The sequence below is a fragment of the Hordeum vulgare genome, chromosome 2H (genome assembly GCF_904849725.1).
Source record: "Hordeum vulgare subsp. vulgare chromosome 2H, MorexV3_pseudomolecules_assembly, whole genome shotgun sequence".
NCBI lineage: Eukaryota > Viridiplantae > Streptophyta > Magnoliopsida > Poales > Poaceae > Hordeum > Hordeum vulgare.
Window position 1 is genome coordinate 364,234,483 of NC_058519.1, and position 22,901 is coordinate 364,257,383.

Genomic DNA, 22,901 nt, shown 5'->3' on the forward strand with positions numbered 1-22,901 from the left:
GAGGCCATGTAGGAGTACATTGTGGGTTGTCTCATTGGAAGTGTCCTGAAGAACTGAGTTCCGTGTATGTTATCCAAGACGAGATACTACCACAAATTGGGTTCAGGTAACTCGACGCCTCTCGGCTTATTAATCGCCTAGATCTCTGTCCAGGAGTTGCAACTAGTTTCTGGTGTTTGTAGGAAAAGTGTTAGCGGCCGTGTTTAGCTCTGCCCGACGGGGTAGACTTCTCTGCGGTAGATACACAGTGGCATGGTGTACCAAGTGGCACCTGGATGGTGGGGTTGGGAACCCTGCGCACATCATTTGGGGACGGTAAGGAAACTTCGGCCGGACTTCCTTGTAGGTTTGGTCTCAAATAGGCGATAAACCTGGACTAGGGTCTTGTGTGGTTAATGGTCGTGGCCGACACCCACGCCAGTGCTTCCGCTTGGAGGTTGCCAAGATGCATGACGTGCATATGGTGCTAAGTGGTGGGAGCATGTGTGAAGAAGTATTCCCCTGCAGGGTGAATCAATCTGTTCGAATAGTCGCATCCTCGGATATGGACTACTTGGAAACATTGCGTGGTACATAGACAATTTAAATGGATACTCTAAAATATGCAAGATAAGTGTGAGTTCTATGGATGGCCTTCTCGTATGGAGACGAGAGTGGATCCATGGTGGTGTATTGATTGGTGAATATGTGGACTCGTGTGCGCTATCCCACCTCAAAGAAATAACTTGTAGTCGTAGTACAGGTTAGCCAAGAGTCAAAGTTGGCTTGCTGCAATCAAATCCCACAATTCTTTCATTGATACTGACGCATATGTAGATAGTTCTGATGTAAGTCTTGCTGAGTACCTTTGTACTCATGGTTGCTTTTTTATGTTTTTGTAGAGAAGATTTTAGTCTCATTAAAGGTTCCTACATGATGTGTTCGATATTGATCGGAATAGCTTGGGAATCCCAGATAGAGGTTTGGTTCCTTTGGTAGGGTCGTTGTAGCTTTTCAGGCTCTTCCAAACACTTTTAGTAGATGTCTGTACCCAGACATGTTGTGCTTCCGCTTGATGTTTGTATGACTTGAGTGACGGGTCATGAGAGCCCTGTTTGTAAGATCATACTATGTTAACTCTTATGAGTCTTTAATAAAAGCTTGAGTCATGGAGTTATGTTGTGACGCCATGTTGTATCTACACATATCGTGCATATTGTGTGCATGTTATGAAATGCATTATATGTGTGGGATTCTACACATAGTTGTGTGCCTTTACTAGTACTCTTTACGGGGAAATGCCTCTTTGTGTTTCCACCGAGATTTGGTAGCTTGCTACTACTCCGGACACATTGATTGACTCGCATGTATCCTTCTTTGCTGTTGTGTATGTCCCTTCTGGGGAATGTCACGCGGTGTAATGGAGTCCTTGTAGCTTGCTACGACTCGTCTACACACGTTGATGACTGACACCTGCTTTGTTGGGTTATGTATGCTTGTCCCAGTACGGATGTACAACTAGAGTTAATAACTAGTCATGTCGACTCGGGTTCTTTGTCATTTGAATGCTAGCGACACATTCATATACGTGAGCCAAAAGACGCAAACGGTCCCGGCCATGGTAAGGTGGAAGCCGTGGAGTTTACCGTGCATCAGTCCGCAAGGTGATGTGATGTGTTACAGGCTGGGTTCTTATGACTTAGGATCGGGGTCCCGACAAATTTTCCAAATCTATTGGGATATGAGGACCAAGTTCATCTATCTCGTATTAGTTATACCTAAGCCTCCATGATTTTTTGGTCTACACAGATAAACCCATCTGACCATGTGATATTTTTGTTTTTTTGGTATCCGCTTCCGAGGAAAATCTAGATGGATTTTGTCGAATTTACCATGGGTACCTTCACCTAGTAAGAGAGCACCCATAGCGAAAGTGGGGATAGACGAGAGAGAGAAGTTATTAAGCATTAATCTGCCTTTCGATGACATCATTTTCCTTCCCACAGATCACATGTGGTAGATAATTTAAGAGGTCTCGGATCCTAGTCCCCATAGGTAATGGCTTTGTTTAGGAAAGCGAGCCAAAGTTACATCATCGGAAGCTTTGCCTTGTGGTATTTTAGGGTGTTGGCTAGTTTGGTTCCCTCATCAGCTGACATAGCTATAGTGGAAACCTGCCTTTTGGGATAGTTAATTTTCATGCCATACATCACCTCGAAACAAATTAGGATGGTTTTAACTGTGGCCATACTATGGTCGTCCGGTTAAAAAGTAAGGACTGTGTTGTCCGCATATTCAAGTGTGGGGACCACGACTCACAAGTTATGATCACCGAATGAACGTGCACAGTGATCCCAGAATCAACGCTCACTGAACACACATAAACTGATTAACAAGAGTCTTACATCCATTATGTATCGTTTAGCTCGGTTATGGCCTCCATGGCCAAGTCTTCATATAAATTGCAGAAGAAAAACTCCATCGACAACGTTTACCCATGCCATCTGCCTTAACTCTACACGCATTGTGAATAGGAAGCGCCCTAGTTCGCACGTTCGCCACCAAGCACTAGTAGAAAATGGCCCATTTGTCCCGGTTCCCGAGGCCCATTAGCCCCGGTTCCGAAACCGGGACTAAAGCCCAAAACCTCTAGTCCCGGGTCCTTTACCAACCGGTACAGAAGGGCCTCCACGTGGCCCTTGCGGGGAGCCCACGCAGGAGGGTCTATAGTCCCGGTTACCAACCGGGACCAGGAGGTGGTTGTTTTTGAGTGGGGGGTGTTGGGGTTTTTGAGGATTAATTTAGGGGTTTCATATTGTGTTAGCTAGCTAATAGAGAGAAGTGTCCTCTCTTTCTCCGTGATGTAGAAGTAATTACTTTAGCAAGTTATCCTCGGACTCTTAGGTATTGTGGCGTACCGACCATTCATTTATGACATCTTGGCTAATGAACCCAACGTCGAAGATTTATCCACACATGAATCTAATCTTCTTTCCTTCCCCCAATGATATAATAACCAATCATGATCATAATAACACATCATGATGATAAGCATGATCAACATCATCATCATACTAATATAAAAACTCTTGCATCACTGTAGCCAATAATCATCATAGTCATTACCACCAACACTATTTAATCATCATTTCGTCAATGAGACATCATATAACAAAAGTTGGTCACCAGTCATAATCATAACTCCTCCTCCACATCATCATCAACTATAACACATTGTAGCTAGGACCTACTCCTCTCTCATAGGACCTACTCTACCGTCTCTTAGGCAGAATATCATAAAACAAGATAGGCCCTGACTCTCCATTACGGAGAATGGAGATCATATTGTCTCCCATTCTTGGCCTGCACACAATGTTGCTTCCAAGTAGCTCTCTACGATTGACCATACATTTTTTCTAGTCTTTGATTGTCATTTCATCGGTTTTAGAAATCTGGTATGGACAGGAGTGATGCAGATACCTAGGCTGACCTGGCCGTGTTGGTCGTATGCTCATAAAATCAATGGGACCACTTGGAAACATCAGATGAGGCACACAATCTTGCGGGATTTTGTGTTGAAAAACATAGTATTAACTTTGTAGCTAGCAATGAAGTTTAATTTTACAAGAATTTATGCAAAATATGCACGGATGTCATAATAGTAGAAAATCTTACCATGCAATCTCCATGCATGTTACCATAGTTCACCACGTGCACTAGTGGCACATATTGACCATAATGTGGGGGAGTTTGCTCATAGGTATTGTAAATCTCAAGATCATTGATAAATGCGACAAGATGATGTTTCTCCTTAGAAGTTAATTCCGCTTCATCATTGTAGTAATAGGTTCTGTCTACCATCTTCTGTACATTATTTGAAGAATGAAAATCAGCTGTCAATGGAAATAAGTTGTCAACTATTTTTAAATAAAAATATAAATTACTTAATAAATATGGTTGAGAAACTCACATAATGGTAGAACTGGAGGCGTGTGCGCATTGACCCAGATGTCCATATTACCTTCAATTTCATCTTCCGGACAAATATCAAAGGTGATAAGCATATTAGGCTCAAATGCATAAGCCTTGCATAGTTCTTGCCAATTTGTGCATTCAAAATAGGAGTAGGTGTCTGCATTGTACAACTTTACGACAAAAGTATAACCATGCTCGGTCCTCAAGTGAACTCTCTTTACCTCCATAGTTTTTTCAGTATTGAAACCAATCTTATCCAAGACATAAATTCTTGGACGGCAGGGGATACGCTAGTAGAATACTAAATAAAATATAAGTTGAAGCAAAAGAAGTCATGCGTAATTACGAAAAAATACTTGTCGTTGTGACTTACTGTATCCACTTCGAAGTCCTCATCCAGCATGATGCTGAAGCGCCTATCATCAACTAGGTGAGGAGTGTCGCACAGGCCGCGCTCATCTTGGCAGTATTCGCAAATAGCGAATTCACCTTTCGTCGTCAGACATTTCCTTCCTAAAGCTGATCAACACACAAATCACTATTACTCAATATGAAACGGGTTGACTTTAGGTATGTCGAGTCTTTCCTTCCTAAACTCTCATCTCACGTATATGGTGGGCACTCCCTCTGATATTTGGATCGTCGCTGATAGTCGCTACTCCTCCTTTCCCTAGTGCATTACAAATATCTAGCACAAGGAAAAGAAGGAGAAGCGACCCCCACGACAACAGTCGGGGTTCTTCCTCTATCTAGCACACAAGGAAAAGAAGGAGAAGCGACCCCCATGACACCTAAAGCCAGCCCGTTCCATACATCAAATAGATGACATATAACTCATCATCTTCTTACTCATTTAACAACTCATGAAAGTCATACAAGGAGCAATGACAAACCGAAACATAATCGATATTATCACTAATACATCTCTAATATTATCATACAATATCACTAATAAAAATCCAGTTGACGTCTCACGGTATAAGCGGTGGCAACCCAAAGATAAGGAACCATCACCGGATCATAGCTCGGGTGATGTCCCTCGAGAACCTGCCAGGTATTGGAGAACCTAGCATCCCACACAGCCATGTAGCGACAGACATGCTTGTCCTCCTCCCTAACACGGCGACGTACCACCTCTGTGGGGGCCAGCTCCCTCGGCACCGATAATGGCCCACGTGACCTCCACCAAAGAAGCGCCGGGTCAACAATGAGACCCGGATTCCTCACCAAGGTACGCCCCCCGGAAGGTAGCACCTCCCAGTGCTAGCCTGACAGAGCCCAGTCCCGGACATGTTGGCGCCTATCAAGCAGGCTCTCGCTGACCACTTGATGACGAGGATGCAGGCCGGGCATTGTCGATGTCGAGACAAATTCCTCTCAGAAAATTTTCTTATTGTTTAATGTTTTACTTTCGAGTTATCATTTATACAATAATCATCTCATTTGAATTTAGCTAGCGCCCACTACCTATTTTCCTCAACATGTAAGTATGACACCAAATATACAATAATAAAACACAATATATGTATTTTGCAAATATTTTCGTAGCAACATTCGGGGCTTGAGCAAATATTTTGCAAATATACAAGAATCATATCCTAGCAAGAACGCTAGTCATGGGGATGTCTCACGAGAGGTTTGGGTCGGTGTCGGGGTCGAGGTCAGAGTCGAGGCCGGGGTCGAGGTCGACGACGGGCTCGGGGCGGGGGCGGCGACGGCGACGGGCTCGGGGGCGGCGACGGCGACGGGCTCGGGGGCGGCAACTACGACGGGCTCGGGGCGGGGGCGACGACAGCGACGGGCTAGGGGGCGGCGACGATGATGGGCTCGGGGCGGGGGCGGCGACGACGATGGGCTCAGGGGCGGTGACGAATACGGGCTCGGGGCGAGGGAAGCCACGGCGACGGGCTCGGGGCGAGGGAAGCCACGGCGACGGCGACGGGCTCGGGGGCGGCGACGACGACGGGCTCGGGGACGGCGGCGACGATGAGGAGGAATGGATCGGCGGCGGCGGCGCGGGGCAAGTGGGATAGGTTGGGGAAAATTCGATAACTCCTGCCTTATATGCTAAAACCTGTTGTCGCGGTTTGAGGAACAAACCGGGACTAAAGTTTAATTTTCAGCAGCCTTACGGGCGGGAAGAAGAGACCATTAGTCCCGGTTTGTTCCGCAAACCGACGCTAAAGGGAGTCTTAGGTCCCGGTTATTACCAGCAACTAACATGAAAGGATGTCTTTGGTCCCGGTTGGTGCCACAAACCGACACGAATGGCCTGTGCCTGCCACGACCAAGGTGCTTGGTGAAGAACCACGAAAAACAAGATCTATTCTTCACATGATTCGGTGAAACCCTAGCACCGCCAATCCTATATAATCTCCTCCCCAACCATGTCGCGAGCTTTCCCCCGCCCACATCCTCCAACCCCTCCCCAAACCAGAAACCCATCGGCGGCGGTGCAGTGCAAGGAGAGGAGAAGGAAGATGGTGAAGTTCCTGAAGCCGGGCAAGGCATTGATCCTACTGCAGGGCAGGTATGCCGGGAAGAAGGCAGTGATCCTTGCGGATCACCTTTTCGAGGAGGGCACCCGCGACCGCCCCTATGGGCACTGCTTGGTCACCGTCCTGGCCAAATACCCAAAAAGGTGATCCGCAAGGACTCGGCCAAGAAGACAGCCAAGAAGTCCCGCGTCAAGGTCTTCCTCAAGCTCGTCAACTTCACCCACCTCATGCCCACCCGCTACATTGACGTCAACCTCAAGGAGCTGGTCTCCGGCGCCCCCGACTCCCTCACCTCCAAGGACAAGAAGCTCACCGCCGCCAAGTCCGCCAAGGCCAAGCTTGAGGAGAGGTTCAAGACAGGCAAGAACACGTTGTTCTTCACCAAGCTCCGCATGATTCTATATGATTCAAGAAATTCCATCAAGATCTATTCTTCACATGATTCGACATGATTCAACATGATTCCACATGATTCCACATGATTCAATAAATTCCAACAAGATCTATTCTTCACATGATTCTACATGATTTGACATGATTCAACATGATTCAAGATATTCCAACAAGATCTATTCTTCACATGATTCGATATGATTCAAGAAATGACAACAAGATCTATTCTTCACATGATTCGACATGATTCAAGAAACGCCAACAAGATCTATTCTTCACATGATTCCACATGATTCGACATGATTCAAGAAATTCGAATAAGATCTATTCTTCACATGATTCGACATGATTCCACATGATTCGACATGATTCAAGAAATTCCAACAAGATCTATTCTTCACATGATTCGACATGATTCAAGAAACGCTAACAAGATATATTCTTCAGAAGATTCGACATGATTCAAGAAATTCCAACAAGACCTATTCTTCACATGATTCGGCACACGAAACATAACATTTCATGTAGATCCACACTAAAAACAGAGTCTTCATGAACCATTCAAGGCCACATCATCAATTTTCAACACTTTCTGACTTCATTTGGTATTTTTCATGCTTTTATTGATTTTTTGGAGCTAAATAACCCATAAATTGAAAAGCAATACAAACGAACTCTTAATAGGTTGAAAGTTGGCATGGTTTCATCATTTCGCCCACATAGCATGTGTTAAAAAGTTGAGAGGGTTGCCGCAAAAACTAGATACACTTCGTGTACAAATTGGACAATCTGTTTCGAAGTATGAGGGTGTCATACGAAAACTCATCTGTTACAAAAGGCATTTCATTTTTTCGAACTTACTTGAACTCCAAACTTTTTATGTGTTCAAAATGAACCATTCAAGGCCACATCATCAATTTTCAACACTTTCTGACTTCATTTGGTATTTTTCATGGTTTTACTGATTTTTTTGGAGCTAAATGACCCAGAAATTGAAAAGCACTACAAATGAACTTTTAATAGTTGAAACTTCGCATGGTATCATCATTTCACCCATATAGCATGTGTTAAAAAGTTGAGAGGGTTGCCGCAAAAACTGGATGCACTTCGTGTACAAATCAAACAATCTCTTTCGAAGTATGAGGGTTTCATACGAAAACTCATATGTTACAAAAGGCATTTCATTTTTTCGAACTTATTTGATTTTTTCCACATGGGTGCGTGTATTAAAAACCATTACAACATATCATGAATAGATAAGTGACCAAATTAAAATAAATTCATCATCACATTAAAGCCAAAGTACAATAGTGACCAAAATAAATGCATAACGTTCTTACATAGTTCTCATTATTGAACAACATATAGCTCTCTAGAGCATCTAATTAGAACATACATTGAAACTACTAAATTTAAGTGCAACAACAAATGCAATCATAACCGCAACTAAGGTACAAATTGATCCAACGACATAATGATACCAAGCCTCAGTATGAATTGCATATTTTCTAATGTTTCTAATCTTCAAGCACATTGCATTCATCTTGATCTTGTGATCGTCATGCACATCGGCAACATCCAACTCCAATATCATCTTCTTCTCTTCAACTCTTTGTAATTTTTCTTTCAAGTTACTCTTTTCTTGAATTTGTATGTTGTTTCGAATTTCCGGTTCACATACTCCGAGATAAAAATCTATGTCACGTTGGACGATATAATTGTCATAAACACTAAATAAAACAAATTGTTATAAAAGATAATATATACCACATCCGAATCATAGACAGGACGAGGGTCGACGGAGGCGGATACCAAAACCATCGCACTATATAATAACAAACAATAATAGAAGTAAGAAAATTACACAAGTATCTATCTAAATCATACAAGTAAGAACTTTTTTCTTTTAGAAAGAAGATCAGAAGAAGACACTAACCACGGTGGTGTAGATGCCGAGATGGGCGCGGGCGATCGACGGCGGTGAGGACGGGGATGGGACACGAACGAACCGCTAAAGCTACACAAAACTAGAGGAAAATGGAGCTTGGACAAGGAGCTTCGAGAGGAGAAAGCTTAAGTGTGGCTTGGGCATTTCATCGAACACCTCATGTGCATAGGAGGTGAGCTAGAGCACTACAAAGGTCTCCCACGGCCGGCCAAAAAAACAGAGGAGTGCACTGCTCTGCTCGCGGTCGGGTGGTATATATAGGCCAAGAATTCGTCCCGGTTTGTGGACGGAACCGGGAGTGAAGGACAACATTTGGTCCCGGTTCCAGCCAAAAACCGAGACCAATTGTTGTGAGCCACGAGCGAGGCACATTCGTCCCGGTTCGTGTCTGGAACCGCGACCAAAGGGGCCAGAAGAAGCGGGACTAGTGGCCGGCGAGGCCCGGTCGGCGCCCTGGCCTCTCGAACCGGGACCGATGCCCCCATGGGTCCCGGTTCGTAAGTGAACCGGGACTAATGGGATTTCATCAAGTGGACCAAAGCCCTCGTTTCTACTAGTGAAGGTAATCTTCAACATATCCTGTTTCTCTCATGCCTGGCCAATAAAATAACCAGTGGCAATCCCATGATTACTTTGAATGTACTCGCAAGCAACCCATGTTTGGAACAAGGCAATAACAAAGCATGATATAGAACTAAGTAGGTAATTGGCAGAAACCTAATTTTGAGTGCAATGACATGATCAATATTGTAAAATCATGCATCGACGTGTTGCAGATATCCACACGAACAAGTTATAAATATCATCATGAGCAGGGGTTGAACGTCCCACATTCTTTTGCTATGTCAAGTCATCTGACTTAACTCGAGTATCATAGTAAGCAAGGGTTGAACGTCCCATGTTCATTTATCATGCCAAGTCGTCTGACTAAGCTCGAGTATCATCTTACACACACATCCATTTTTCTCTCACACATATACTTGGTTTATGCAAAAACAATTGGGCGTAGTTTAAGAAGGATTACCCAACTGTCCTTGACCGTGGACACGACTATTCGAATAGTTTTACACTCTACAGAGGTTAACCATTGTACCACGAGACTCGAGAAGCTTATGTGTCACCCATGACTCGCGGTATATCACATACTAGAGGTAAGCACCCGAACAATGCCTTTCCCCCGGCGACACTAAACAAAGAGTCCACTCGATAGGTACCGAGCCCTCATGATGTACATCATACGAGCCTAGCTCTAGATTGTACCATCCATGAAGGGACCAACGGTGTGCCAGGTGTATGTAAAAACATCTCATGGTCACCCTACCAGGCACGACCCCGTCACAAGAGTGACCACACCACTCCCGCGACTAGTAATGCAGGCTCTCAGCTAGCATCGCCCAAGGTAATCAACAAATCCTCGTTCCCATATTGGGATATCGTGGTCGCGCATGTAAGGTTGGTATGGTCGGCAAATCTTAAATCTTATCCCGTTTTTTAAACCAGATATAGAAAACTTTTTTTGGTACACCTATCTCAACACCTTCTCCCACGGACATTAGTGGTACCCGACGGGGTTTTCGAAAAGCCTTTGAAATCATTTCTTCCATTGTCACCATGCATAGTCCCATAACATTTGCGTAGTAGCTACTAGCAACCTAACTACTTCCCACCCGCACAACCCTCATAGTTGGTAGGGTCATTCTCAAGTACAAGTATCAACGTGGAGTTTCTCGGAGGCAACCCACGAAGGTAGCCACCGACTCAAAATGAATCAAATGCAACAGAATATAGTGCTATATAGCATGCAATAAAATGGTTTCTTAGACATGGTCAAAGGGCTACTTGCGAGGTTCAGCAAATTCTTGAAGGTCTTCTCACGCTTCTTGTCCAACTCCAAGCACTCCATTTACTTTGTCAACTATCGCTGAAACCAACCATGATAAGACACACGACAAGCGGTAAACAAAAGTGCTCCATAGATAGTAGTTCTATTTTTCTTGGACATCTGTGGTCATAAGAAAAATTACCTAAAGTTTTTCTAAGGGATTTGGGTCACGAGAGATTTTTAACCAGTGGAAATAGAGGAATTGGTACTCCTATAAGAAGTCTACAGAAAACATTTTTATAAAAAATGAGTGAATGTGCCTATCAATTTGGGGATGGTTTTACGAACATTTACCAAGTGGTTTCACTGTATTTGGAGTTGGCATGAATATTCTATGGATTTCCAAATATGGAATAAATGGTAAAGAGGGGCTATTCATTTGGTGCAACAGAAATAATGCAGAGAAAAATGTTGACTAAGGACGGAAAAATAGGGCATGATTTGGAGAGTCTCTTGGAATTGGAATCATTCCATTTGGAGTTGATTTGGAGGCTCTAGGATTTTTGCAAAGAGGGGTTTGAATAGATCAAATTCAAACTAGTATTTGATCCCTAGAGAAACTACTTCTAGAAAAATATGCAGAGCGCATATTTGGATAGGCATTGGTTTTAGGAACTCCTAGACATTTGAATCAACATTTTTTGAGATATATGTATTGATTATGGATTATACAAGTTTATATAGAAATAGAAAATGGAAAATATGTATAGCTAGTGGGCTATAAGGCGCCCAGGGCACTGGAGAGGAAGTGGGCCAACCCAACAACTCTATCGCACTAGTCAAGGGCCACGTAGAAAGCGTATTGTTGGGTGTGTCTTCCTCACACGAAGACGACTACAACCAAAGGTCGTCTCCACTTATCCTGACCAGCGGGCCCGGCCGACCGGACTAGGGACTAACTACTAGGGTCGCCGGCCCCACTAGCAGTTGTTGGAAATATGCCCTAGAGGAAATAATAAATTGGTTATTATTATATTTCCTTGTTCATGATAATTGTTTATTATCGATGCTAGAATTGTATTGATTAGTAACATAAATACATGTGTGGATACATAGACAACACACTGTCCCTAGTGAGCCTCTGAAGGACTAGCTCGTCGATCAAAGATGGTCTAGGTTTCCTGGCAATGGACATGAGATGTCAATTGATAACGGGATCACATCATTAGGAGAATGATCTGATGGAAAAGACCCAAACTTTGAATGTAGCATATGATCGTGTAATTTTATTGCTACTGTTTTTTGCATGTCAATGTATCTGTCTATGACCATGAGATCATGCAACTCCTAGACACTAGAGGAATACCTTGTGTGTATCAAATGTCGCAACATAAGTGGGTGACTATAAAGGTGCTCTACAGGTATGGCTCAAGGCTAGGATTTGTCACTCCGTGTGACAGAGAGGTATCTCGGGGCCCACTCGATAATAGAACATCACAACAAGCCTTGCAAGCAATGTGACTAAGGACTTAGTTACTAAAAATTTGATCATTGTTTGGGCTACCTCTCGTGCTCCATTGGTTTTGAAAATTAACAGGATCAAATGGAGGTGATAAATAAGGTTGGACACCAAATTTGGTATTTGTGGGAGAAAGTTTCCAATGTAGACTTTAAAAACCTTAGAAATGGATTTTTGAAGATAAACCTATGCAAATTAATTCCCACTAATGCTCCACTTGGTGTGGTAACATTTTTTAAGTATTGGAGCATGCCCAAAAAGTTTGAGATGAATTGAGGAAACTTCACAATGTAAAATTTCCCAATTCTAGAAATTAGTAGAAGGGGTTTTGAAGGGTTTTGGGCAAGTTCCTCTATTCTCCTTGATGGACCACTTTGTGTGGATGCATTATTAGAGTATATGAACATGTCCACAAAATTTGAGCACAATTGGAGACACATGGAAATATAGAGTTGCTCAAATTTGGTTCTAGACACATAGGGTTTTGGAATATTTAGGCGAATCAAATCTAATTGGATTTAGATGAAACTTGGCAAGATCATCACATATATCATGTGTGACATGACATAAGTTTACTGGAGTTTATTGAGAATATTTCCTATAGAAATATTTAAAAGTTTTAAATGGGAAAGAAGGGATTTGAAGGGGTTTGTTCAATATTTTTAACATGACCATTGCTACGTTCATTTTGCATAATATTTTCATGTTGATATTTATCGCTTCTTGGGCTGTTATTTCACTTCACGGTACAATTCGTATGCCTTTTCTCTCTTATTTTGCAAGGTTTACATGAAGAGGGAGAATACTGGCAACTGGAATTCTGGCCTGAAAGTGGAGTAAAGTTGAGATGCCTATTCTGTGAACCTCCAAATGCCGTGAAAATCAACGGGGATTTTTTCCGTATTTATCAAAAATACTGGGCCGAAGAAGTGCCAGAGGGGCACCAGGGGGTGCCCACAAGCCTGCACGGCGTGACCCCTCCCAGGCCGCGCCATGGGGGCTTGTGGGCAGCCCATTGTCCCACTTCCCCCCTCTTTTGCTATATGCAGGGTTTCGTCCAGAAAAAAAATCAAGGAGGAGCTTTTTCGTGGTTTCGCCGCCGCCACGAGGCGGAACATGAGCAGAACCAATCTAGAGCTCCGGAGGACGATCCTGCCGGGGAAATTTCCCTCCCCTAGGGGCAAATCGTCGCCATCGTCATCACCAACACTCCTATCATCGGAGGGGACTCGTCACCATCAACATCTTCATCAGCACCATCTCATCTCCAAACCCTAGTTCATCACTTGTAACCAGTCTCCATCTCGCGACTCCGATTGGTACTTGTAAGGTTGCTAGTAGGGTTGATTACTCTTTGTAGTTGATGCTAGTTGGATTATTTGGTGGAAGAGTTTATGTTTAGATCCTTGATGCTACTCATTACCTCTCTGGTATTGAATATTATTATGCTTTGTGAGTAGTTACTTTTGTTCCTGAGGACATGGGATAAGTCATGCTAATAGTAGTCATGTGAATTTGGTATTCGTTCGGTATTTTGATATGTTGTATGTTGTTTTTCCTCTAGGGGTGTTATGTGAACGTCGACTACATAACACTTCACCATTATTGGGCTTAGAGGAAGGCATTGGGAAGTAGTAAGTAGATGATGGGTTGCTAGAGTGACAGAAGCTTAAACCCTAGTTTATGCGTTGCTTCGTAAGGGGCTGATTTGGATCCACTAGTTTAATGCTATGGTTAGACTTTGTCTTAATTCTTCTTTCGTAGTTGCGGATTCTTGCGAGAGGGGTTAATCATAAGTGGGACGCTTGTCCAAGTAAGGCAGTACCCAAGCGCCGGTCCACCCACATATCAAACTATCAAAGTAACGAACACGAATCATATGAACATGATGAAACTAGCATGACAGAAATTCCCGTGTGTCCTCGAGAGCGCTTTTCCTCCTATAAGACTTTATCGAGGCTTCTGCCTTGCTACAAAAGGGATTGGGCCACTTTTCTGCACCGTTGCTACTTTTGTTACTTGTTGCTTGCTACGAATCATCTCACCACACAATCACTTGTTACCGCAATTTCAGTGCTTGTAGATATTTCCTTGCTGAAAACCACTTGTCAGATCCTTCTGCTCCTCGTTGGGTTCGACACTCTTACTTATCGCAAGTACTATGATTGATCCCCTATACTTGTGGGTCATCAAGACTCTTTTCAGGTGTCGTTGTCGGGGAGTGAAGCGCCTTTGGTAAGTGGAACTTGGTAAGGAAACATTCATATAGTGTGCTGAAATTTATTGTCAGTTGTCACTATGGATACCAATCCTTTGAGGGGCTTGTTCGGGGTATCTTCACCTCGACCAGAAGCACAAATAGTTGCTCCTCAACCTGCTGCACCTACTGAAAATATTTGCTTTGAATTTCCTTCGGGTATGCTTGAGAAACTGCTGGCTAATCCTTTTTACAAGAGATGGAACATCACACCCAGACTTGCATCTGATCTAGGTAGAGGAGGTTTGTGGTTTATTTAAGCTTGCAGGTGTGCCGGAGGATGAGGTCAAGAAGAAGGTATTTCCTTTATCTTTGAAGGATAAGGCGTTGACATGGTATAGGCTATGTGATGATACGGGATCATGGGACTACAATTGGTTGAAATTGGAATTTCATCAAAAGTTTTATTCTATGCATTTAGAACATCGTGATCGGAATTATATTTATAATTTTTGGCCTCGTGACAGAGAAAGCATTGCTCAAGCTTGGGGAGGCTTAAATCAATGCTATATTCATGCCCCAATCATGAGCTCTCGAGAGAAATTGTCATTCAGAACTTCTATGCTCGACTTTCTCATGATGATCGCACCATGCTTGACACTTCTTGTACATGTTCTTTTATGAAGAGAGATATTGACTTCAAATGGAATTTATTGGAGAGAATTAAACGCAACTCTGAAGATTGGGAGCTTTAAGAAGTTAAGGAGTCAGGTATGACTTTCACGTTTGATAGCGTTAAATCCTTTGCTGAGACAAATACCTTTAGTGATTTTAGCGCTAAGTATGGACTTGACTCTGAGATAGTAGCTTCATAGTGTGAATCCTTTGCTGCTCATATTGATCTCCCCATAGAGAAGTGGTTTAAATATCATCCTCCTTTAGAAGTCAATGTAGTTAAACCCACTCCAGTTGAAGAGAAAGTCATTGCCTATAATGATCCTGTTGTTCCCAGTGCTTACATTGGGAAACCACCTTTCCCTGTTAGGATAAAGGATCAGTCTAAAGCTTCAACTGTGATACGTAGAGGCTACATTAGAACACCTACACCCCCTGAGCAAATTATAGTTGAACCTAGCATTGCTATTATCAAAGATCTTCTGTCCGACGATGTTGACGGACATAATATTCACTTCTTTGAAGATGCTGCTAGAATTGTTAAACCTGACGCTAGAGACAAACATAGGCCTGTTGTTGGCATGCCTGTGGTTTCTGTTAAGATAGGAGATCATTGTTATCATGGCTTATGTGACGTGGGTGCCAGTGTTAGTGCAATACCTCAATCCTTATACGATGAAATCAAAGATGAGATTGCACCTGTTGAGATAGAGCCCATTGATGTCACTATTCAGCTTGCCAATAGAGATACTATCTGCCATGTGGGAATTGTTAGGGATGTTGAAGTCTTGTGTGGTAAAACCAAGTATCCTGCTGATTTCCTCGTTCTTGCTACTGCACAAGATAGCTTTTGTCCCATCATATTTGGCAGACCCTTCCTCAATACTGTCAATGCTCATATTGATTGTGAGAAGCAAACTGTCACTGTTGGCTTTGAAGGTGTGTCACATGAGTTCAATTTCTCTAAGTTTGGTAGACAACCTCATGAAAAGGAGTTGCCTAGTAGGGATGAAACTATAGCCTTAGCCTCTATTGCCGTGCCTCCTACTGATCCCTTAGAGAAATACTTTCTTGAGCATGAAAATGATATGTGGATGAAAGGGATGAGATAGATAGAGTCGTCTTAGAACAATATCCTATCCTTAAGAATAATCTGCGTGTTGAACTGCTTGGGGATCCACCCCCACCTAAGGGTGATCTTGTTTTCGAGCTTAAACAGTTGCCTGATACTCTTAAGTATGCCTATCTTGATGAAAAAGAGATATATCCTGTTATAATTAGTGCTAGCCTCTCAGAGCATGAAGAAAAGAACTTACTAAAAACTCCAAGGAAGCACCGTGCTGCTATTGGATATACTCTTGATGATCTTAAGGGCATTAGTCCTACCCTATGCCAGCACAAGATTAAAACTGATCCTGAATTCAAACCAGTTGTTGATCATCAAAGGAGATTAAATCCTAAGATGAATGAGGTAGTAAGAAAAGAAATACTAAAGCTCCTGGAAGCAGGCATCATCTATCGTATTGCTCATAGCGATTGGGTGAGTCCGGTGCATTGCGTCCCTAAGAAGGGAGGCATTACCGTTGTCCCCAATTATAAGGATGAACTGATCCCACCGAGGCTTATCACTGGCTATAGGATGATGATCGATTTTAGGAAACTGAATAAAGCCACTAGGAAGGATCATTACCCTTTGCCTTTTATCGACCAAATGCTAGAAAGACTGTCCAAACACACACACTTCTGCTTTCTAGACGGTTATTCTGGTTACTCCCAAATACCAGTTGCACAATCTGATAAGGAGAAGACCACTTTCACCCGCCCTTTCGGTACCTTTGCTTATAGACGTATGCCTTTTGTCTTGTGTAATGCACCTGCCACCTTTCAAAGATGTATGACGGCTATATTCTCTGACTTTTGTGAAAAGATTGTCGAGGTTTTCATGGATGACTTTTCTGTTTACGGGTCTTCCTTTGATGATTGCCTCAGCAACCTTGATCGAGTCTTACAGAGATGTAAAGACACCAATCTTGTCTTGAATTGGGAGAAGTGTCACTTTATGGTTAATGAAGGCATCGTCTTAGGACATAAAATCTCTAAAAGAGGTATTGAATTCGATAAGGCTTAGGTTGATGCAATCGAGAAAATGCCATATCCCATAGATATCAAGGGTATAAGAAGCTTCCTTGGTCATGCTGGTTTCTATAGAAGGTTCATCAAAGACTTCTCTAAGATTTCTAGGCCTCTTACCAATCGCGTACAAAAGGATATTCCTTTTGTCTTTGACGATGATTGTGAGGAAGCCTTCGAAATACTTAAGAGGGCTTTGTTAACTGCACCTATTGTTCAACCACCTGATTGGAACTTACCTTTTGAGATCATATATGACGCTAGTGGTTATGCTGTTGGTGTTGTTCTAGGGCAAAGAGTCGATAAGAAGTTGAATGTTATTCACTACGCTAGTAAAACTCTAGACAGTGCCCAAAGAAATTATGCCACAACGGAAAAGGAGTTTTTAGCAGTCCTGTTCGCATGTGAAAAGTTCAGGTCTTACATAGTTGATTCCAAAGTAACTATTCACACTAATCACGTTGCTATTAAGTACCTCATGGAGAAGAAGGACGCTAAACCTAGACTTATCAGATGGGTTCTCTTGCTACAAGAATTTGATTTGCACGTTGTCGACAGAAAGGGTGCTGACAACCCAGTCGCAGATAACTTGTCTAGGTTGGAGAACGTTCTTGATGACCCACAACCTATTGATGATAGCTTTCCCGATGAGCAATTGAATGTTGATAACCGACAAGTATAGGGGATCAATTGTAGCCTTTCTCGATAAGTAAGATTGTCGAACCCAACGAGGAGCTAAAGGTAGGACAAATATTCCCTCAAGTTCTATCGACCACCGATACAACTCTACGCACACTTTACGTTCGCTTTACCTAGAACATGAATGAAACTAGAAGTACTTTGTAGGAGTGATAGGAAAGGCTTGGAAGAAAGTAAAGAACACGTAAATAAAACTAGGGGATGGTTCGATAAAGAAACAACTACGAGTGTCTAACGAGTGTGGAAAAGAGGTGGTAGGAGTTTCGGAATTGTCCCTAAGGAATTGACTACGTTACTAGATCGATAGCAAGTATCATGTGGGAGAGGCCTCTGCTAGCATGTCATCCCTTACTTGGAATTATATGCACTTATGATTGGAACTATTAGCAAGCGTCCGCAACTACTAACGTTCATTAAGGTAAAACCCAACCATAGCAATAAGATATATTGGTCCCCCTTCAATCCCATATGCATCAATTTCTATGCTAGATTTGAAGCTTCTGTCACTCTAGCCTGCTAATACATAGTCTTATCAACATATAACTAACCCTATGGTGTGATCCACGTGCGCGATCATATGATGGGCACCAAAGGACAGCAACATAACCAAAAGCAAATTAAACCAATCATAGCATTTCATCAATCACCGATAGTACAACGATAATCTACTCAGACATCATAGGATAGCAACACCTCATTGGATAATAATATGTAGCATAAAGCACCATGTTCAAGTAGAGGGTCCAGCGGGTTGAGGGAGAGTGAACCGCTGAATATAGATGGGGGAAGATGATGGAGATGTTGGTGAAGATGACGGAGGTGTTGGTGTAGATCGCCGTCACACGATGATGTCCCGGGCGGCGTTCCGGTGCCGCCGGGAGAGAGGGGGAGAGAGCCCCCCTCCTTCTTCTTCTTCCTTGACCTCCTCCCTAGATGGGAGAAGGGTTTCCCCTCTGGTCCATGGTCTCCATGGAGGCCGAGGGGCGAGAGCCCCTCCGAGATTGGATCTCTCTCTCTGTGTCCTTGTGTTTCTGCGCTCCCAGATTCTGCATTTCACCGTTTCTTAAATTCCCGGAGATCTGTAACTCCGATTGGTCTGAAATGTTTACACGATTTTCTCCCAGATATTATCTTTGTTGTGGCGAAAGAAGGGCTCCAACCACCTTAAGGGGCGGCCACAAGCCTGCCTGCCGCGGACCCACCCCCTGGCCGCGACGACAAGGCTTGTGGGCACTCCGTGCATCACCTCGCGTTGATTCTTCTTCCCAAAAATCATAAATATTCCAAAAACAAAATCCCCGTAAGTTTTTATTACGTTTGGAATTCGTTTGGTATGGATATTCTGCGAAACAAAAAACATGCAACAAACAGGAACTGGCACTGGCACTGGATCAATATGTTAGTCCCAAAAATAGTATAAAAAGTTGCCAAAAGTATATGAAAGTTGTAGAATATTGGCATGAAACAATCAAAAATTATAGATACGACGAATACATATCAGCATCCCCAAGCTTAATTCCTCCTCGTCCTCGAGTAGGTAAATGATAAAAAAGGTAATTTTTGATGTGGAATGCTACCTAGCATAATCTTGATCATATAATCTAATCATGGCATGAATACTAAAATATGAGTGATTCGAAGCAATGGTCTATCACTTGACATAAAGACAATAATATTTCAAGCATACTAACAAAGCAATCATGGCTTCTCAAAATATCATGGCCAAAGAAAGTTATCCCTGCAAAATCATATAGTCTGACTATGCTCCAACATCCCCACACAACGTATTTAAATCATGCACAACCCCGGTTTTAGCCAAGCAATTGTTTCATACTTTAAATCATGCACAACCCCGGTTTCAGCCAAGCAATCGTTCTCAAACCTTTTCAACTTTCACGCAATACACTATAGGTGGATTAGAATATGGTGGTCGTGGAGAAGACAAAAAAGGATGAGATAGTCTCACGTCAACTAGGCGTATCAACGGGCTATGGTGATGCCCATCAATAGATATCAATGTGAGTGAGTAGGGATTGTGATGCAACAGATGCACTAGAGCTTATAAGTGTATGAAAGCTCACAAAAGAAACTAGTGGGTGTGCACCCAACTTGCTTGCTCACGAAGACCTAGGGCAATTTTGAGGAAGCCCATCATTGGAATATACAAGCCAAGTTATATAATGAAAATTCCCCACTAGTATATGGAAGTGACAACATAGGACACTCTCTGTCATGAAGATCATAGTGCTATTTGAAGCACAAGTGTGGAAAGAGGATAGTAGCAATTGTCCATTCTCTCTTTTCTCTCATTTTTTTTGTGGGCTCTTTGGCGTCTTTATTTTATTTTTTTATTTTTATTTATTTTGGTGGGCATCTTTGGCCTCTTTTTTGTAAATGGGCTTCGCTGGCCTCTTTTATTTCCTCACATGGGACAATGCTCTATTAATGATGATCATCACACTTACAACTCAATATTTAGAGCAATGATGACTCTATATGAAATTCCTTCGGTAGTGTACCGTGACAATGATCTAGCATAGCAATGACATCAAAAAATGGACAAGCCATGGAAACATCATGCTAGGTATCTTATGATCATGCAATGGCAATATGGAAGTGGTGGCACATGTCATGAGACGGAACGGTGGTAGTTGCATGGCAATATATCTTGGAATGGCTATGAAAATGCCATAATAGGTAGGTATGGTGGCTATTTTGAGGGAGGCTATATGGTGGGTGTAATGCACCGGCGAAAGTTGCGCGGTACTAGAAAGGCTAGTAATGGTCGAAGGGTGAGAGTGCGTATAATCCATGGACTCAACATTAGTCATAAAGAACTCACATATTTATTGCAGAAGTATATTAGTCATCGCAACAAGGTACTACACGCATGCTCCTAGGGGAAAGGTTGGTAAGAGTTAACCATCGCGCGATCCCGACCTCCACACAAAGGATGACAATCAATAAATAAATCATGCTCCAACTTCATCACATAATGGTTCACCATACGTGCATGTTACACGAATCACAAACCTTAACACAAGTATTTCTAAAAATACACAATTACTCACTAGCATGACTCTAATATCACATATTCATGTCGCAAAACTGTTGCAAGGAATCAAACATACCATATTCAGTGATCTACAAGTTTTATGTAGGATTTTATGACTAACCATATGAATGACCAACTCCTGTTAACTCTCTAAATAGGTATAAGTGAAGTATGAGAGTTTAATTCTTTCTACAAAAGATATGCCCCGCTCTAACAAATATAAGTGAAGCCAAAGAGCATTCTACAAATGGCGGTTTTCTATGTGTACGGAAACAGGCAATCCAAACTTCAAAAGATATAAGTGAAGCACGAGAAGCATTCTATAAAGCCAACCAAGGACTATCTCATACCAGCATGGTGCGTAAAATAAAAAGGAAAAATAAACACAAAAGACGCTCCAAGCATTTGCACATATCATGTGACGAATTAAAATATAGCTCCGAGTAAAATTACCGATAGATTGTAGAGGAAAGAGGGGATGCCTTCTGGGGCATCCCCAAGCTTAGACGCTTGAGTCTTCCTCGAATATTACCTTGGGGTGCCTCGGGCATCCCCAAGCTTAGGCTCTTTCCTCTCCTTATTCCTTCATCCATCGTGCTCTCACCCAAAACTTGAAAACTTCAATCACGCAAAACTCAACAAAACTTCGTGAGATCCGTTAGTATAATAAAATAAATCACCACTTCAAGTACTATTGTGAACTCATTATAAATTCATATTAAGATTATATCTACTGTAATCCATCTTCACCATGGTTCAAACCCCCCCAATACTACCCATAGATTCATCAAAATAAGAGAACAATGCGTAGAAAACAGAATCTGTCAAAACAGAACAGTCTGTAGCAATCTGTATATTCCGTTTACTTCTGTTATTTCAAAAAATCTGAACAATTACGAACGTCTGGAAAATTTGCATATAAATCAGAAGCAAAAAGAATCAACTCAAAATCTCTTCCGGAATAAAAACTAAAATTAATTTCGTGAGCAGAAAGTTTCTGTCTTTTCTCAGCGTGATCAAACAACTATCACCCAAACTAATCGTAAAGGCTTTATTTGGCACATTATTTTTAAAAACACAAAGGAATTGTACAAGGGGATAATTATTTTTGTGAGAAACTTCCATGAAAAATTCTACATTGTTTCCATGAGCATGAACACAAGTGTTCAAGGTCGACCCTCACTTCCGCAATGCATCACCTTTCAATCGCTTCTCTTTTTGAAAAAGTTTTAAGTACCCCTCTATATTTTTTTGTTTTAAACTAAATAAAAGCACTCAAAAGAAATAAATGACTCTCTAAAAATTCAGGGTTGTCTCCCAGGCAGCGCTTTCTTTAAAGCCATTAAGCTAGGCATAAAGTGCTCAAGTAATGGAACCACCCGGATCCCAAGGTATATCAAAGCCAATTTTAATTAGCAATGATTTGAAATTCAGTAGTGAGCACAAGGTGACATATATCAAGCAATTACGAAGTCTAACTCTCTTCCTATGAATTGGCATGTCATAAAAGAACAATTCATGCACACCAAGTAAAGGTCAATACATAGCATAAGCAGTTTCTTGCAATTTTATCGTATTGGAAACATAGAGAGGTGGAGATGTAGTTCCTCTCTCATAATAACTGCAAGTTGGAGCAGCAAGCACATGCATATTATATTCATCAAAATCATCATGTGTAACATAAGGAACTATAGCTATCTCATCTTCATAAGCATCATTCATATTGGCATCATGGCCACAAGCATAGCAAGCATCAAGTTCATCAAAAAGGGATATTTTAAACGAATCCAAGGGATCATAGCATTCATCCTTTGGTAAGAATGAAGGGAAATTAAATAATGTATGAGTAGAATAGTTACTCTCATTAGAAGGTGCACACGGGTAGCTAGTCCGCTCTTCCTCCTTTTGTTCTTCGCTCTCCTCTTCATCTTTTTCATCTAATGAGCTCACAATTTCAGCATTTTCTTCTTCCATAGTTTCCTGCAAAATAATAGTCTCTTCTTGGGAAGCA

General features: G+C 42.2%; 1 pseudogene; it reads left to right on the forward strand.

Annotated features, from left to right (window-relative positions):
* The first annotated feature begins 6,434 nt into the window (after positions 1–6,434).
* LOC123427289 overlaps positions 6,435–22,901 on the forward strand; it is a 31,260-nt pseudogene continuing 14,793 nt past the window's right edge.